The sequence below is a fragment of the Balaenoptera ricei genome, chromosome 4, assembly GCF_028023285.1.
Source record: "Balaenoptera ricei isolate mBalRic1 chromosome 4, mBalRic1.hap2, whole genome shotgun sequence".
NCBI lineage: Eukaryota > Metazoa > Chordata > Mammalia > Artiodactyla > Balaenopteridae > Balaenoptera > Balaenoptera ricei.
Window position 1 is genome coordinate 160,274,894 of NC_082642.1, and position 17,358 is coordinate 160,292,251.

A 17,358-nucleotide genomic window follows, 5' to 3' on the forward strand; every position below is an offset into this window, starting at 1 on the left:
GAGCGCAGACGCGCGGGCAGCCGCCCCAGAGAGGCCCGCCCACGCCCGAGCCTTGTACCGCATCACCTTTCCAGCCCCCAGGGCAACCGGCGAGATCAAACTGCGGCACGTCACCCTTTGGGAGGCTCGCCTCTGTGCCAGGCGAGCACAGAGGTCATTGGTAACTTCTCTTCTGGAATGTTCCCGGCTGGAATCAGTGCAGGCCTGCCCGTGAACGGAGGGGACTGAGGTCCAGGCATCAGGGAGTAGCCGGGGCATCTCTACATCACACGGGGTGTCCACTCCACCCATCGCTCGGTTTTTAAAGATGAACATCTGGGGGACTTCCCTAGCGGTCCAGTGGTTAGGACTCCGCACTTCCACTGCAGGGGGCGTGGGTTCGATCCCTGGTCGGGGAACTAAGATCCTGCATTCCGCATGCTGCGGCCCCCCAAAGTGATAATAATAAAATAAAATAAAAATAAAGACAAGCATCCATCCACGATTCTGCAAAGGCCCGACACAGCATTGCCGGGCCCCGGGGCCAGGCCTCCTCACACACCTCAGGGACCCCACCACCCCCTCTCTGCCCCTCGCTCCCAAGAGTCCACTGTCTTGGACGTGGGGATCCTTTGGAATCCACCTGTGCCAGTGTCACCCACCAGACGCCCTTGCCAGCTGCTGTCTGGCCTGGGACCAGGTGCCAGGTGAGTCTCAGGTGCCTTGCCTGTATCAACAGGGGTAAGGATTGCTTCCTTGGAGATTCAGAGGGAAGTTTTATGGAGATTGTGGGTGGAAAAGGCCATGCGGGGCCTGGCGCGGGGCCGGCAGGGACACCCGGGGCTGAATTCCCTCGCTCTCAGTGGTGACCGGCTGGTCTGCCCTCGCCGGGGGCTGCAGGGCCTTGTGGGCGGGAGTCTGGGCGCATCACCCCAGTGAGCTCCCCTCCTTCCCGAGACCAGGACCCCACACCAGCAGGCAGGATGCCCAAACGTCCCCACAGGAAGAGGCCCCAGTGGGGAGCTGGGCGGGGGCTGAGCAGCAGTACCCCACCCCCCGCAGGGCAGGCGCAGACACCCTGCGGCGTACGAGTGTCGGCCCCCAGGGACACCGGGGGGACGGGTGCACCAGGACCCTGAGTCCTCCGGGCAGTTTGTCACCCCCAGGCACCAGTAGAGCCCAGTGCCCGGCCCAGCACAAGCCCAGCGCACTGTTGGCGCCAGCCGCTCCCACCCCGAGACTGCACTCCGTGTGGGGCTTCCTTGCTGGGCTGGACACCCAAAATGGGGACAGGAAAGTGAAAACAGCATCAACAGCACAAACAGTGGCCGTGCTGCCGGGACACACGGCCCGGGTAACAAAGGCTGCCGGGGAGGGACCCCCCAGACCAGCCCGGCCCCCCGGCCACCATGTGCCACACCAGCTCCTCTGAGGGCTGCCAGCCGGTCTGCTGTGGTCCCCTGGGCTGCGCCCCCATCTGCTGCCCTCCCCTGGTCTGTGGGAGTGACCGCGGCCACCCCGACCCCCCACGTGTCTCTGCTGTGCCGTCCCGTAGGCTGCACGGCCACCTCCTGCCAGCCGGCCCGAGACCCTCAGTCCGCGTGCTGCCCTGCGGGCTGCGGCCCAGCCTCCTCCCGCAGCCCGGCCTGCTGCGTGCCCTTGACCTGCCAGCCCATTGCGTGCGAGGCCTCCTCCTGCCCCGCCTGCATCTGTATGCCTGCTTTCCTCTGCACCCCCGCCTGCTGCTGAAGCCGTGGCCACCAAAGCCGTGGGTCTCTGGTCACGGATAGCCGAGCTGTGCCACGAAGGTCTTGACCCTCCAGCTCTGCCCTTCGTGGGGGCAAGCTCTCCGGGTCCCACGCTGGTCTCCAGCTAATCACCAAGGACCTTGCCCAGCTCCTACGGGGTGACTGAACCAGGAACCAACTCCCACCGGCTGGTTAAGAAATGGATCCATCTAGCCTCCTCTCCTTGGACATCGTCACGAGCACACGTCCCAGGGTCCAGAGGGGCAACTTGTCATCTGGGAGGCAGGGCTGGGGGTTGGCCCATCCTCATGAGGACACCCCGAGCGTGGCCCGAGCTCGGGGCCCACCTCCATCCTCCCTGCAGGCTGCCATCGCGTCCCTGCCCTCGCAGGTCCTGCTGCATAGCCTGTGAGGCCGGCCGAGCGCCACGCTGCCCTTGATCATGAAGCGTGGGACGTTCGGCCACACCTGTGAAAGAGCCCCCACCCGGGGGCACCAGCACCAGGACAGCAGGGGGCGCACTGGCAGCCCAGCCAGGCTGCACCCCTCGGCTCCCCGAGCTGCTCGATTCTTGCCACTGACCGGCCCTCGTCAGGGAGAAGTGGCACCTATCTTCTGAGCACCGAGGGGCGTCTCGGCCAGTGTTCCGGCCGTCACGATGCCTGGTCGTGGGCGCTCCTGGCCGTGGGCACTCCTGGTCATGGGCACTCCTGGCCGTGGGCGCTCCGGGCCGTGGATACTCCTGGCCGTGGGCGCTCCTGGCCGTGGATACTCCTGGCCGTGGGCACTCCTGGCCGTGGGCACTCCTGGCCGTGGATACTCCTGGCCGTGGGCACTCCTGGCCGTGGGCACTCCTGGTCGTGGGCGCTCCTGGCCGTGGATGCTTGAGGATGGAGAGGAGCCGGATGGCAGGCTCTCCCCTCGCATCTGACTCCACATTCACTGTTTCCCAAGCACCCGAGGGGGCCCGTGGCGGACAGCCACAAGCCACCGCCGCAGAGCCCCAGCCCCAGCCGTGGGGGACAAGGTGCCCCTCGGCTGACCAGGCAGGTCAGGTGAATGTGCAGCGACGCCCCACACACCTGCTGGGCCCCAGCAACCTGCCGCCCTCCCCTCCCTCCCGTGGCATCTACAGCCTGGGGGGTCAGTGCTCCGTCCCCACGCGCCTGGCAGGTGCTGCACTGTCAGGGGAGCTGTGTCGTCTACAGACTCTGTCGCTGGGGCAACCGCATGCCCACCTGTCACCTCAGTGTCCCCATCTGTAAAGCAGGTCTTGACCAGTGCCCGACTCAGGAGCGCTCAGTGAGCTGCGGTTTACAGTGAGCTGCACCCGGTCCGGGCACATGTTTCCCTGAGGCACCCCCAGCCCGCCGGGCAGCGTTAACACCACTGAGAACCTGAGCGTGAGCCCACGACCCTCAAAACAGCGCGCAGGGGGACACGCGTCCCCACGCCAGGGGCGACGGACACAACAGACTTTCCCAGAACTTCATGCTGTGGGTTCTTGATCACAGACTTGTAAGTACGTGTGCTTAAACAACCATAGAACTAAAAGGTGGGATGAGAAACGAGAGAAAGGAACAAGATACTATTTAAAAACAGATATTTGAGAGACCCAAATACGACTTCTAAAGCCAAAGCATACAAAATCACTGCAATAAAACCCACGGCCCGGGTGGGACAGCAGGTTGGAGAGACCAGGGCCTACGGTGCACACGAAGCAGGATGCTGACCTGAAGAAATTACACGGAAACTAAGACACCTTCTAAAAAATGGCAAGCGACTAGCAGACTTGGAAAATAGAGAAGGGCTGGTACACGTCACGTGGTTCTCCAGAGAGAAGCAGAGACAGAGACCGTGTTCCAGAAATGACGACACATGATGAAAGAAGAAATCCACGCGGTGGAAACAGAGAATGCTTAGGAGAGGGAGTGTCCACAGCACCAGAGAGACATGGGCTGGGACCCGGGACCCGGGACCCTTTGCTGCAGTGCTTGCACCTGGACAAACATCTCCTGGAGCAACAGATACAAAGAAACTATAAGGGACTAAAAATAACTGCGTGCACGCACAGCTGGGGCAAATTATGGACAACAAGATACAAAAAGACCAAAAACGCACCTGCCGCTTCTGAAGGTCCTGCGCGTGATCCCTGCACACAGCACCACCAAGGGAGTGGGCAGCCGACCCAAGCCACGCCCCTGGCCCGCCCCACTGCCCCGCCCCTACCCTCAACCCATTTAAGAAGCAGCTCGCCCCCCACTTCCGGGAGCGAGCAAGGGCACCCGTTACTTGTTCTCACTCCTTCCTGCTGCGGCACGAGGCCCAGTTAAGCTTTGCCTGAATTTCTCATCTGGCCTCTGATCAATTTCTGTTGATTAAGGAGGCCAAGAACCCTGGTCGGTAACAAAAGGAGCAGCTTGACCGTGAAGAACAATGAAGAGGGGGTTTCTCAGCAGCGGCAGGCAGGGCGGTCGAAGCGCCAGGATGGGATGGTGTCAAGCTGGACCTGCATCCCCGACAAACACCCACCGAGAACCAGGACAGCACACGATCCTTCGGCGTTTACCAGCCACACCCTCACTGAAAGGGGTCTCAGGCAAGAAGGACAGCATCCCAGCAGGAGGGTCCGGGAGGCGGGGCAGTGAGGGCACTCGTTGGTAGGCGTGTGGATGAACAAATACGAGCTGAGTAGAATAATGACAACGCGGCTAATTCGTGGGGTTAGAAAAAAGTCGAGGTAAAACAAGAGCCCTGGACGGACGCTGCAGCTGAGTGGGAGAAACCCGCTTTCAGTGATAAGGAGGGTAGAGGTGTGACCAACCCCAAAAACAGAAAGGGCAGGAAGGTTGAAAGTAAAAGAGGAGAAAAAATACACCCAACCGTGGGACTTCCCTGCTGGTCCAGTGGTTAAGACTCCAGGCTCCCAGTGCAGGGGGCCCAGGTTCAATCCCTGGTCCGGGAGCTAAGACCCTGCGTTCTGCCCGGCGCAGCCCAGAAAAAAAAACCACCCAACCAAAGATATCTAGAACAACTATTTTAATAGACAAAATACACTTTAAGGTAGAAAATGTTATTATGAATGAAGACGATTTCTAATTATAATAAAGTTCAATTCACCAGAAAAACATAATAATTCCCCAACGTCCATATACCACAAAGTGTAGCCTCAAAATTGCAAACTCTGGTGGAGTCCAAGGAAGACAGACAAATCCTCACAGGGAAAGACTGACACACTCTTCTCAGAACGTGACAGAGCAAGCAGACGAATGGCATTAAAGGTTAATTTATTCAAAATTTGAAAATTTTCAAATACCTTTCTTTAGCTTTAGATGATCTTACTGAAATGAGACTCTGTCCAACTAATATTTTGGGTATATTTTGTCTCAAAGAACTTTCAAATTTATGAGGAAATGTCACAGTGGCCTAAAAAATTGCGGTTGAGGTATAAATACATTTGAATCTTTTACATCCATCAAAAAAAGAATTTCAGCTAAATACCCCCCAAAATAGTATCTATCACAAGATGATACTCAGCTATGACCGACTATCATCACTTTGAAACAAGGGACTGACGTTTCCTTTTTTGCTTTGTTCCACTATATGACATATTGAAAATATCTGTGCTGTTTTCTGAAGCTTTTCTATGAAAAGTATCACGGAAAAGTGGTTAAAACCATTCAGTATATACATAGCAAAATCAGGGGCAGAAATTAATGAAATAGAAAACAATTATCTGCACAGACCAACAAGGCCAAAAGATGGTTCTCTGAAAAGACAAATCTTTGGCTTGTGGAATTGGCCAGCAGAATAAAAGACAAGGCACGATAAAGACTCCTAGGAAATTGGGATTGAAAATTATGGCAGAACTACAGATATGAGATTTAAAAAATAATCATTGGCTATTACAACAATTTTATCCCAATAAATTCTCTAAAAATATATAAAACTTACCACAGTGAACTCCTCAGAAATCTGAATAACCTTTAACCATTAAAGAAATTGAATCAGGTGTTAGAATCCACCCACGAAGACAATACCAGACTCAGACAGTCTAGGAATAAATGTCTCCAAACTGGTCCAAACTCTTCCAGAGAAAACAAAAAGAAGACAGCTCCCTCCCTCACTTTGTGAGGCTAGACTCACCTGAGCACCTAAAACAGGTAAAGACTGTTGATAAAAGGAAATGTATACAGTGTGATTCTACTTATAGGAGCTCAGAACCACTCAAAACACATCATTCCTTCTAGAGGAATGATGGTTACTCTGGGAGGTTGGGGGCTGGGGGTGATTGGAGGAGGCCCCGGACGGTGTCGGGGCTGGATATGCCCACTTCCTGGGCCTGGTGGCAGTTACAGGCAATGCTCACTCTGTGAATAGCCATTAAGCTGTGTCTTTATGTTTTGTGTACTTTTCTGCATGGGCATCACCCTATAAAAATATATATAAAATAGAAAATAAAGTTCCCAAGACATTTCACAACTACCAGACCATCCAAACTTGGAACATCTGACCATGGTGGCTGTGGTTTAAGACATGGAATAGCCCATCTCACACCTGCTGGCAGCATCAAATGGGAACAACCCCTTTGTGGAGAGATTTACACCCTCTGGTGTGGGTGAAGACGTGCACGGTGACACACAAGCAGGGCACTTCTGGATAGATAAGCTCAAGAAACACTGGCATGTGTGCACAAGAAACAAGTTAAAAGAATGGAAACTTGCAGCATTTGGGGTAGTAACTAAAAATTAAGAGGAACCTAAATGTCTGTGACTGGAGACTAAACAGATAGACCATAGTATATTTGGTCAGTGGACTACTATACAGCCCTGAACAGATGCCAAGAGCTATGCTTATCAGCAGGGATGAATTGCTCCAACATAACACTGAGGGAAAAAAGCAAGTTACAAAAAGATACACAGCTTATGACAACATCTAAACTTTAAAAACATGCCAAGGAATGGAAATGTATTGTTTCAGAACCTGGATGAAGACATGCACTGGGAGATAAACCCCAAGTTCACACAGGGGGTTCCTGCAGGGGGAGCTAGGGAAAATGCTTCAAAGGCAATAAAACTCATTTCCCTTCTCCGGCTCTGCTGGCATCTTTATCTCGCTGCACAGCTCACCTGGCAGCACAGCTGCAGCTCCTGCTGGCCTCCCGTCCCCACCTGCGCCACGAGCTTCACAGGAGTTACCATCGGCCAGTTTAACCAGGGACCCCGAGGAGCCAGTCCAGCACGTGTGCCTGTGTGTGTGTGCCTGTGTGTGTGTGCCTGCGTGTGCACCTGTGTGCGCATGTGTGGTCCAGGTGGTGACGGGATGGATGAAGCCCCTGCAGTAACAGCCTGGAGCCGGAAGAGGGCGCAGACGGAAGGCGCTGTGACCGGGGCTTTGCTGGGAAGCCTGGGACTCAGCATCAGTTCCCACGTGCCCGACCTGAGACAGGAAACCTGGGGGTGGGTCTGTCAGGTCAACGGTGCTGTGGGCTCGACAAACTGCTCGGAAAGTAGAGCCCAGACTGACCTGACAGCAGGCGAGACGGGCTGCAGAGGTTGCGACAGCTGTCAGACCTGGCGGCGCGTGCGGGGAGGGGCCGGCGCGCCCTGGGTTGCCTGCGTGTGCGTGCGTGCGTGTGCGTGTGCACGTGCGTGCGTGTCGTATACGTGTTTACGCGGGACGTAGGAACATGCCCGAGTGTATATGTCCTGTGTGAGCACTTGCACGTGTGTGTGCATGCGCGTGAGACTGTATGTCCAACCTGACTGGTTCCGTTTCTGGCTCAGTTTTACCGAAAGGTAAAATTGGGGGAAATTTAAACCATGGAAATAGGTCCCAGATCACCTCGATAGATCAGCTCTATCATCTGCCTCCAGGGCATAAATTAAAAGGTTGGAAATCAGGGCAATCAGTAGCGAGAACGTCCTGGGAGGGACTGTGTCCCCTCCCCGCCCACAGGGAAGGGGAAGGGGCGCTACCCTTGACAGAGAGCAAAGGAAGCCTAGGGTTCAGGGGCCACGCCTGGAGAGCTGGGGCGCTTCGCACCGCAGTGGGATCTCTGGCTGTATTGTGACATCTGGTCCCCTGAGGGCTGGAAGGGAAGGACCGCGGCACCTGGAGGGCACTCCCGCAGATGGGCAGTCATGCTCAGGCCCACAGGGCAGGGCTCTCTCTATGGCTGGAAACAAAGTAGAAGAGACCTTGGCCAACGCGGTGCTAGTGTATCTCAAACCACACCCATCTGCTGCCTTAGAAAAGCTCTGAGGAAAATTTGTTACAAAATAAATCCCAGAAACAAAAGGCATGGAATCTGTGGTTGCTTCCCAGGGGGGAGAAGTCAATTTTCCCGCATCTCCGTCAGCTCCTTGTAGCTTCACCTGCCGGCGGTGCTCCACCTGGGCCCAAGGCACGTTTCCTGAAAGTGCCCCTATGGTTGAAGCTGGCCCTGCCGGGCACACCGGCTCCCTGCCCAGCGTGTCCTGCAGGGCCCGCCTCTCCCGCGTGCTGTCATTCCCTCTGCCAGACAGACTGACGGCGAGCACCTTGCATCGGGCGGAGCTTGGCTTGGCCCCAAACAGACAGGCCGTGGATGCCAACAGGAGGGTCAAGGACAGTCCACAGCCAGGTCCCCCCGCAATCCCCTCAGGGCCCGCACGCCCGCCATCCACTGGAGCAGGTCTAACCTGAGATAGTCCCACGACAGGACAGTGGGGAGGGGTCTAAACCTATGGACTACACCGCACGGATGTGCGGAGGAAACAGCAACAGAACAGGGAGTGAAAAAAGTAAGTTCCAGAAGATTACATTCGGGATAATGCCCTTCCGACATCATGCAAAACCACCAAATCGGAAATTACACCTTTCGAGAATACAGAGAGATGTGACTCAACTGTATTTTTTTAAAAGGTAACAGGATAATGAGCACACATTTCCAACTGTGGTTGCCCCACGAAGTTAGGGGTAAATTACTGATGTTCTACTTTCCACGTTAGGTAGGGTATTCATGGGGGTTTATTATAAGAACCAATAACTGATCATCCATGAACAGTGGGTGATACGTGCACCAGCGATGGAAGTGAGTCATGGGCTGAGGACCAGAGCTTTCCTAGTTCTACGAACCTGACTCCAGAGCAGTCAGAGCCGCCCCACTGGGCTCGACTCCCCGTGACACGGGAAACGGGACGTCTTCCCACACGATGGGGAAGCTGGCCCTCACTCCCTGGGGCGGGACACGATAGCTGACGGGAAGCAAGACCAGCCACAGAAACAGACAAGTCGGTGCCCGTGCCACCTGCGCCTGGGCCTCATCGGCCACTCCCTCCGCCCAAAACCTCCCACCTTCCATGAGCCGCTGGGGACAGGTATCACTGAAGAGATCAGCCTTAAATCCTTGGTAGCAGACTAGCTGGCCAGGAAACAGAAATGAAAGACAGCCGGGAAGATTGTTGCATGGGGAAAGCACGATTTATTTGGCTCACGTGGGGCGTGGTTTCCTGCTGGAGACAGAGGAGGACCCTGGGGACCAGGGCTTCCCATGGGGGATGCGCCAGCTCACGGAAGGGTCCAGATCATCCTGCCACCTCCTCGCCCCAGTTCAGAGGGTTGGCTGAGCGTGCTTGTCGCCTGCCACGTGCAGAACCTGGAGGCCCACCGAGGACTCGTGCCGGGAGGGGTGCAGGTGTGACCCCGTCTGCAGCGGGAGCCGCTGGGAGGAGGCACGTGATAGGAAGCCGGAAGGGGTGCTACGGGGAGGGGGGGGGTCTGCAGAGCAGGGCGGGGCGGGAGGGCCGACAGCACACGGAGGAGTGGCAGGAGGAGGCCACGCGCACAGGCTTGTAGCTCGCGGGCAGGCACACGGCAGGCTTGCGGCTCACGGGCACGTATACACCTGGCTTGCGGCTCACGGGCACGTATACAACTGGCTTGCAGCTCACGGGCATGCCGGTCGCCTGGCAGGGGCTGGACGTGCAGCAGGCAGCCTGGCAGCCCGAGGGGCAGCTGGTGTGGCACACGGTGGCGTGGGGCTGCGCTGGTGTCAGGAGGAGAGTGGTGATGTCTGCAGGCGGCCGCCCCGGGGGCCTTTATACCCGGGCCGTGGGCGTCTGGACAACACGGACACGACTGTTGTCTTCCTTGTTTTTGCTTCTTCTGGGCCATCTCCCAGGACATAGTTTTCTGTTGTGGATTTTAGTTGTTTGGCCCTGACATACCTTCATGACTAATTGCCCCTCTTCAAGCTCTTGGTCACTTGGCAACCTGCCTGCGTGCCTTACGGGCTCCATCTGGATTCTGCCTCATTCCTTAAAATTTCACCTGAGCCACTTTTGTACGAACCTCCAGACGTCCCTCTCTGTGTGACGCTGGTCCTCGCACAGCCACGGAAGCTGCTCTCCTCCTCGGCCGGCTCCACTGCGGATGCGAGGAGAGCAGAGCACATCTGCCTGGTCCCCGAGTATCCAGGGGTGTCGAGCTGGAGGTGGGGGGGCCAGCTGACACACACGAAGGATGGGGACTCCTCGGCCACAGGGTCCTGAGGACAAAGGGTTGGGTCTCGGAGAACCTCAGGTGGGTGGTGACCTTGGCTCCTCGTCTTGAGAAAGCCTCATAGTTAGAGAACCAAGTGACAAAGCCACGGAGACGCAGCTCCACAAAAAGCAGGACCAGCATGTCCCCAGGGAAGTGTGTGAGGAGCAGGGGCCCCGGGGGGCAGCGGCAGGAGATGTGCGCTGCTTGTGGAAGGGTCGCCTCTGGACACGTCCAGTGGGCACCGCCTGCACCCGTGTGGCCAGCACAACCTCGGGGCCTGCAGGTGTCAGCGTGGGGTCGTGAGGGACTCGAGGAGGGGCTGTCTGGTCTGGCGGCGGGTGGTACACTGACCAGCCAAGGTGAGGGGACACAGCCACTCCCGCCCGGCACCCACTTCCTGCCTCCCCCGGCTCTTGCCCGTCCTACAGCCCCAAAGCCACTCACTGCCCTCCCTGGTGCTTTTGCTGTAAAATCTGCATATGCATGTGGCTAAACCTCCATACCGTTTTCATAAAGAATTCAAGGTCTCTCTTATTGCACCTCCATCCTTGACAATGAGGAGGCTTAATTGAGAATTTAATGCAGAAGATGGTGTTTTTGTAAACAACAACAACAAACAAACAAACTCCTGCAAGAGGCTGCTGAGTTGAAAGACACAGGGCTGGATTGACGAGACTTTTCTAAGGCAGGGTCCCCAAAGACGGGCACACAGCCCAGCGTGGTCCAGGCACCACACAGATGCACACACATCCGGGCCCAGGGAAACACTCACGGGTAGGACCTGTCTGTCAGGGGAAACACTGCTCCCCACACCTGACTTCTCTTCCATAAGGAGAGACACCCACCAGCACCCCAGCCTCCCTTGCAGGAGCGGGAGGATCATCCAAGGGGCGGCTCTGGGACGAGGAGTGGCACCTGCCTGCCTGTGGCGAGCACCTGCTGGTCGGCCTAGCCAGGGCGACCTCAGCACAAAGGCCCTTGCCCCTGGGGGTCTATGGTGTTCCAGGATAGCCTGTCAGCAGAGTCTGCCTCATTCTGTTCCAGAAGCCACACTCCTATCCAAGTCCTCTATCAGCAGTGGGGGTGGATTTAGCTCCACCTGCCTGACAGATGCCAGTGTCCATTGGTTCCGCACTGAGGCAAAGATGAAAGATACCCAGACACCTCCTCAAGCCACAGCCTCTGCTGCAGACAGAGTTGAACATGGAGACAAAATAATACGGGGAAAACCTGATGGAGAGGCTGGTACCAAGCCAGCCCTCCTGTCAAGTGTACAACTAAAGAAAATTGATGAGCATCCATTCCCAGGCAGTGGGCAAGAAGCAGCACAGACTGTGACTCCTGAGAGGAAGGAAACCCACAAGATGACCTGCACATTTGCCCAGCTCTCGGCCTGGGGTCAACGCCCCAAATGCAGAACAGTGAGCTGGAGTTCGGGCAGAATGTGAGGGCCCCACTCTGCTGAAGAGGAAGAGACCAGTAGTTGGCACTGGAATCACCTAGAATCTGAGGGGGGGGGCATCAGAAAGGAGGGACCTGTGCATAAGCTCCCTGTAAATCTATGGAAGAGGGAGGGGCTGTCTATACTCAGGGCAAGACCACCAGAGTCTACAGAGAAGCTGCTGTCGGATTGAGAGTGCACTTCCCCTGGTGTCCCACTGAGACCCCACACAGTCTGCACCTAAGGGGCAGGGGTCCCTACTCCTTACCCTAGTAGGACCCACTCCAGACCTGCCCTGACAAAGCCTAGCCAACCCATGACAAGATTTCAAGGGAAGACAGTTTGGAAGTTGAGTCTCACCAAAATGTAGAGCTTAGGAAGTGCTTTGGACTTTCCACAGTTCCACCCTAACAAAGTGTAAAACCAAACCTGCACAAACAAGTTCAAGGTGATCAGTTAGTAAGTGACTGTCTGCTAGAAAATCAGTGAATAGTCAGTAAAAGATAAGAGAATGCAGGCTCTCCGAATGTATTACCATAATTTCTAATATACAATCAAAAATCACTAGGAAAATGTAATTCACAGTTAAAGAAAAACACAATAGTAATGCAACCTGAGATGGTCCAGATATTGGGCTGGCAGACAATGACTTAGAGCAGCTATATGTTTATAAAGAATCAAAGGAAGGTATGTTCAAAGAATTAAAGGAAAATATTATTTCCATGAGTGAATAGATAGGGAATCTCAGTAGAGGAATGGAAACTTTTAAAAAAGGGAGGGGGGATTCTAGAAATGAAAAGCACAATAGCTGAAATAAAATATCCACTAGGTGGGCCTAACAGCAGATTGAAGATGGAAGAAGAAAGAGTGAGTGAATGTGAAAATACATGAATAGAAATTATCCAGTCTGAAAGAGAAAGAAGAATTAAGAAAAATGAGAAGACCTGTGAATGGAAGCAACCTAAATGCCCATCGACAGACGAATGGATAAAGAAGATGTGGTACATATATACAATGGAATATTACTCAGCCATAAAAAGGAATGAAATTGGGTCATTTGTAGAGACGTGGATGAATCTAGAGACTGTCATACAGAGTGAAGTAAGTCAGAAAGAGAAAAACAAATATCGTATATTAACGCATATATGTGCAACTTAGAAAAATGGTACAGATGAACCAGTTTGCAGGGCAGAAACAGAGACACAGATGTAGAGAACTAACGTATGGACACCAAGGGGGGAAAGTGGTGGTGGGGGGGTGGTGTGATGAATTGGGAGATTGGGATTGACATGTATACACTGATGTGGATAAAATGGATGACTAATAAGAACCTGCTGTATAAAAAAATAAATAAAATTCAAAACAAAAAGAGACAAAGGAAGGATTCATAATTGTAAGCCCTTTTTAGAAAACATTCTAAGAAATGGTGAATAAGCTATAAATTCAAGGACAGTATGATATATTTTACTGTGAACAAATATGAGTTAAAAAATTGAGTCTCTGACTTATTAAAATACTGCCCACACACACAAAAAAAGACCTGTGAGACAATATCATGCTAACATATATGTAAGTTCAACCTCAGAACTTGATTTGAGGTTGATTTGAAACAACTTACAGATCCAAGAATCTTAAAAAACCCAAAGCAGGATAAATACAAAGAAAACCAAATCTGGGCACTTAATAGTTAGGGATGAAAACCAAAAATAAAAAGAAGTATCTTCAAAGCAGTGAGAGAAAACAGTCTACATACAAGAAAAAAGATAACAACAGCTGACTTTTCATCAGAAACAGTGAAAGACAGAAGGTAGTGGGATGACATCAGGAAAATGATAAAGACCAAAACTCCCAATCAAGAATTCTAGATCTATTTTTTTAAAAAAAGTGGTTCTGAAGAACCTAGGGGAAGGACAGGAATAAAGATGCAGACATAGAGAATGGACTTGAGGACACGGGGAAGGGGAAGGGGAAGCTGGGATGAAGTGAGAGAGTGGCATGAACAGATATACACTACCAAATGTAAACTAGATAGCTAGTGGGAAGCAGCCGCTCGGTGCTCTGTGACCACCAGAGGGGTGGGAGAGGGAGGGTGGGGGGGAGATGCAAGAGGAAGGAGATATGGGGATATATGTATATGTATAGCTGATTCACTTTGTTACAAAGCAGAAACTAACACACCATTGTAAAGCAATTATACTCCAATAAAGATGTTAAAACAAAATTCTAGATCTAGCCCCCCACCAAAAAAATAATTCCTTCAAAACTGAGGGTGAAGTGAAACAATTTCAGAAAAACAAAAGCGAGAGGATTCCTCACCTGCAGACTTGCACTACAAGAAGTACTGAAGGATGTCCCTGAGGTGGAATAGAAATGGGCTCCGGTGGACACTGGATGTACAGGAAGGAATGAGGAGCACAGGAGACGTAGAAAGCAGATAAGTACAGAAGGCTCGCTTTCACTCTTCTAGCGACTGACTTGTAAGACAACTGACTGTTTCAAATGTATTGCTCAGTAACAAGGTCATACATGGACATGTGGTCACATGGGGCTGCCCCAAATTCTCTTTGTTTTAAGTATGGTTTTGACTTGTGGTCAGAGCTCAAGGAGGAGCGTGTGAAGGGCTGACCTCATGGGTCATGGCTTGTCCAGAGGCCTCAAGCTCACCTGCTGTGTGGTCTCAGGTCAGCTCCAGTCTCTTAGTTTTGCAAGTTCTGATCATGCTTTAGCTCCTGAGACCACAGTGGTCTTCAGCCTTGGGGTGACTTCATTACCGTGGTGTCGGACTCATCACAGGGCTTCCTAGGGGAGTTCCCTCTGTCCACACCAGCAGTCACAGGGGGCCTGCACAGGTGCAGAGGGTCTCGGGGACACAGCCTCAGAGGAGGAAGCAGCACTGCCCTGAGAGACGGCCACGCCCTGTAAACAGCACCCACCACAGAATAACATGCTGTGGCCGACATGTAGACAGAACACAGGGCAGGGAGGTGGGAGGAACCCGTAAACCACACTCCAGCCCGCTGCCCCCCGCCCATGGAGGGGCACTGGGGAGTCTCACACTGGCTCCAAGCTCGCTCCAAACTGCTCTGCAGGGCCCGGCTCACCAGATCCTTGGGTGGGGAGAGGAATCCAGAGGTTGCTCAGCCCCTCCCTCCACACTCGGTCCTCCTGGGACCGACCCAGTGCTGCCTGACCTAGGTGAGCAATTCTGAGTTGGAAGCTCACAGGGGTCACACACCTAAGCCATGCTCTCCAGGGCCAAATGTGATGGATATTTGCATCTGTCTGTCCCTCACTCTTGTCTGTGCCAACTGATTCTGGACTTTGGGATATGTCACCAGTGAACCCCTAAGGTCCCAGCACCGTTAGGCACAATGGAAAGACCATGGATTCCAGAGTGAGGCCGAGCAGCCTCAATGCCTGCTTCTCCGTTCGCAGTGGTGAGAACGTGCACACATCCTGGGATCCTTCCAGATCTTCCTGATTGAACATCTGTGCAAATGGGGTATCCCCTGCCCCTTGAATGGTGGCAGGATTGATAATTGATCAGTTACGAGAGAGTCCATGTAAAATGCTTAGCTCAGCCCTGGCACAAAGCTGGAATCATCACCCGCCGTTATGATTATGGCCATGACGTGGCCACAGCCCCCAGTGAGGAGCCCGATCCTGAAGGAGAACCTTCTGGATCACTGAGTTTCCAAATGTACTTGTGTGGACAAAGGACAGGGTGTTTAAAACTGGGGAGGGCCTTGAAAATTGTGAAGTGGGACCCCCGTCCCCAACTGACGGCCCTTCCCCATCCAACCCAGGCTCCGATTCCAGAAATCACAGGGCCGCTGGGTCACCGTCAGCCTCCAGCTGAGAAGGAACTTCCTGAACTGAGTCACTGCCACTGGAAACCCCAGGAAGAGACCCGAGTGGGGGACGAGGAGGAAAGACAACAGGTCGCCACGAGGAAGACACCCAGGTGCCTCGTGGCCAGGACGCCACAGCCCGGGTATGAAGGCGGCCCCAGGGAAGGAGCCTCCGGACCAGCCCTGCCCTCTGCCCTGACCGCACCCAGCCCCATGCCGCCATGTGCCACGCCAGCTGCTCTGAGGGCTGCCAGCCGGCCCGTCCTGCTGTCTGCTGTCCTGCCCTGGGCTGCAGGGGCTCCTGCGATGCCCCCCGCGTGGCTCTGCTGTGCCGGCCGGCCTGCAGCTGCCCGTCCCCGTGCTGCCCAGTGGCCTCCGGCTGCAGCCCAGCCTGCCGCGTGCCCGTGAGCTGCAAGCCGGTCGTGTGGGTAACCCCGCCCGCCAGCCCTCCTGCCCTGCCCTCACCTGCAGGCCTGTCCCCTGCGGAACCCCTTCCTGCTGCTGACTAATCATCTGGAAAATCAATTCTCTGCTATTGATTTCAGAAGACTTCTCCTTGTCTAGTTATCAAGATTCCGTCCGCACATCTCAGTGCTGAATCGGAGGTGGACCCACATCCCATAGGGGTGGGAAATCTGCCATACTTTTCTTATCCATGAAAGCTTAGCAGTCTATAAAAAATAAATCTCTGCCCCTCAATGCTGAGTTTGTGTGTGATTTTCCCTAAGTCCTGTCTCCTTGAGGTTTGCTGTCCTGGACAAGCTGAGGCCAGCATGCAGTCCTGTCCTGGGGCGGTTCTTCTGCGACAGTCATGCCCCTTGGGATGTTGAGGGGGGCGGGGGCCCTCTGGGAGGAGTGGAGGCCCAGGCTGTTGAATCCAAAGGGGACGTTCTCCTCAGTGTCTGCATTGAGGACCTTGATCCTCCCTGATCCTCTCCAGGGCTCTCTGGGAGCCTGGAAACGGTGCTGATGAGGAATGATCAATGGGGTGGGGGGCAGAGAGGAAGAGCCCGACAGACCTGCAGCTGCTTGCAATCTCCCGAAGGGCTTTCCAGGGACGAGGTTCGCTGCATGTTGCCCAGAAGCCTGGACCAGAAACCGGGTGACAGGGGAGCGGATTTCAGCTCAAGAGAAGAAAGGGTTTCCTACAAGTTAGAGCTACCCTGCAGAGTAATGAGCACCTGGCGACTGTCCCGGCTTCTGGGTGCTGGAGGCTGGAAGACAGCAGACAGAAGCTGGCACCGGCCACATGTCCATCAGCCCGGGAGCCGATCAACAAAGCCCAATGTAGTCAGGCAACAGAATGCAATCAGCACAACAGCAGGGATGAACCTCAGAAACCCTGTGCTGGCGAAGGAAGCCCGGCACGAAGGCACCTGCTGTGTGATCCCATTAGATGAAGCCCTAAGACAAGCTGAACTAATATGTGATTTGAAAAAATCAGAAGAGTAGCTGCTTCTGGAGGGCTGGGGTGAAGTTGACTTGGGGGGTGGGCAGGAAGGACGTTCCAGGTCATGAACACTGAACTCTAGTTAAGGGTATGCTTCCTAAAGTGCCTGAGTGATGTGTACAGCTGTTGGTAACTTACTTTGAAATGCTTCACAAAATAAGATGCATGGATATGAGGGTTTCCTGGGTAGGTACCCAAGGAAGCAAATGAAGCACAGGGTCAGCGGTGGATTCTCGGAGTGGACGTGTAGATACCTGCTGTTTAATCCTTTCAACTTTTCCATATGTTTGAAAATTTTCACAACAAAATGAAAAAAAAAAGAGTTGAAAATATAATTAAGGTTTAAGGGGTTTAAAATAATTA

At 53.9% G+C, this 17,358-nt stretch overlaps 1 protein-coding gene across 1 annotated transcript in view; it reads right to left on the minus strand.

The window, feature by feature from the left end:
- TSPEAR (thrombospondin type laminin G domain and EAR repeats) overlaps positions 1–17,358 on the minus strand; it is a 91,026-nt gene that overhangs the window by 61,541 nt on the left and 12,127 nt on the right. The gene's annotated exons all lie outside the window — the stretch shown is intronic.